This window comes from Myotis brandtii, unplaced genomic scaffold, assembly GCF_000412655.1.
Source record: "Myotis brandtii unplaced genomic scaffold, ASM41265v1 scaffold915, whole genome shotgun sequence".
NCBI classification, from domain to species: domain Eukaryota; kingdom Metazoa; phylum Chordata; class Mammalia; order Chiroptera; family Vespertilionidae; genus Myotis; species Myotis brandtii.
Genome location: NW_005371769.1, coordinates 218,992 through 220,774, shown reverse-complemented (window position 1 = coordinate 220,774; position 1,783 = coordinate 218,992). Strand labels below are relative to the sequence as shown.

Genomic DNA, 1,783 nt, shown 5'->3' with positions numbered 1-1,783 from the left:
GCAGCCTTCATGTGTCTCCAGGGAGGCCGACTGCAGATCCCCAAGTACTGCACCTCGAAAGTGACAGCACAGGGCAGCCACCAGCACCCTGGAGGCAGTTTGAATGTCTCCCCACCACGGCCCCTGCCTGGGCTCACCTCGGCCCAGCTGAGGGCCCACAGGGCCTGGGGAGCCCTGTCCATCTGCCTCGCAAACCTTCTTGAGCCCCCACCACCTGTCTCAGCCGGCAGGAGGCTCAAAACTTGGTTTCACATCAGTCAGCTGAGGATCTTTTAATCCTTTGTGGTCCGTGCTGGCCTAGGCCATGGTCGGGAGGGGAGGGTGGATGCTCCGGGGACAGGTCCTGGCAGTCCCCAGGCCAGCAGCTCTGGAGCAGGGCTCCATTCTGGCCCTGGCCAGGTCTGGGCCAGGACCCTGTGCATGCTCAGGGCACCCCTGTCTCCAGGGCCTGGCACAGAGGCCCCTGCCCTGACCCATAACTGGGAGCAAGGCACAGGGTCCCCTGGGGCCTTAGCCCCTTACAACCCTGAGATCATGGCAGGGTAGGGTTAGGGTTCAAACTTGGTCCTAGGGGCTCCCAGCAAGCAGATGGGGAAGCAGCAGCCCACAGCTTTTCCCTCAGGGGTCAAGTTTCTAGGGAAAGGAAGGGGTGTGGCAGCCTCTGCGGCCTGTAGCTGTAGCTGTACCCCAGGCTGCTGTGACTTCCCCAGGCAGAGCTGCTCTTCCTCCTCTGCACCCCCACCCGTCAGTGGGGGCAGGGCCTCAGTCCTGACCCCAGCCCCTAGCACCTGAGTGGGCTGCCATCTCCGACTCAGCTCTGAAGTAGAGGGGCCCTGTCTGAGGGTGCAGGGCCCAGGTGCTGGAGTCCAAATTTGGGGCGGGGGGGGGGGACAAGTTCCTGCTGTCCAGGTTGCAGGCCCTGGACCTGACTCCCTTTTCAGGCTGGCTGTGGCCAGCCTGTGCCCCAGGGCACCTACTCTCTCCTGGCTGGGGTTCCTGCCCCTCATCCTGGCATTTGGAGGGGGGCTCCGTCCCCTTCCCTAGTCCCTCGAAGCTCCCCACCCCCTCCCCAGTCTGGGATGAAAGAGACTGGACAGGCAGCCAGTGTACCTCTAAGTAGACTTGCCATCACCTCCGGACTCCATTCCCTCCTAATCCTGCTCAGTACCTTTCCTATCTGCCCCCCCCCCCCATTTGGCTGGTGGGGGAGCCCCAGATTGGCTCCTCCGAGGCCAATGTTCCTCACCCGGTGACCCTCGCCCCAGCCCACCTTTCCAGTGGTGGCGGAGACTCACTTCTCGACCCCTTTTCCTGCGGGAGGGTCTGGCCTGCAAAAGCCTGTCTCCTTTTGCAGGGACCTGAGGCCCCCACCCCTACCTCGAGGAAGTCGCCATGGCGCCCCACTCACCAGCGACCCAACGGCGAGGTGGGAGCGGGAGGGGCCAGGTTCGGTCTGGGCCTCCCCTGGCTGCCGAAGGGGCGTGCGCCGCAGCAGCGGGGGCGAGTCGGTGGCAGGAGGTTCCCGCGGTTCTGGATCGCGCCGGCCCGGCCCTATCCGTTGGGGTGGGGGGCAGCGCCTCCTCTGCGACTCGCAGGTCTGAGAAGCTGCCAGATCCGACGGATGGAGCGGGCCGACAGGGTGTCCCGCCTCGGCCCCTCCCCACCAGCTGGGGGGGCGGGAGACACGGAAACCTGGGTTCTTCCGGCCCCCCCTTGAGCAATCACTTCCCCAGGCTCTGAGCTGCAGAAAAGGGGAACCCAGTTGTAGCACCCCCCCACGCGC

The 1,783-nt window shown here is 65.2% G+C and overlaps 1 protein-coding gene across 2 annotated transcripts in view; it reads right to left on the bottom strand.

Moving 5' to 3' along the window:
• RGS19 (regulator of G-protein signaling 19) overlaps positions 1 to 1,763 on the bottom strand; it is a 5,272-nt gene extending 3,509 nt beyond the window's left edge. Inside the window, exon 1 of one of the 2 annotated variants that reach the window (XM_014532841.1) lies at positions 1,409 to 1,763. The gene's annotated coding sequence lies outside the window, so the exon portion shown is untranslated. The remainder of the gene's footprint in view (positions 1 to 1,408) is intronic. The other variant, XM_014532842.1, reaches the window with a different exon arrangement.
• Between the last annotated feature and the right edge of the window lie 20 nt (positions 1,764 to 1,783).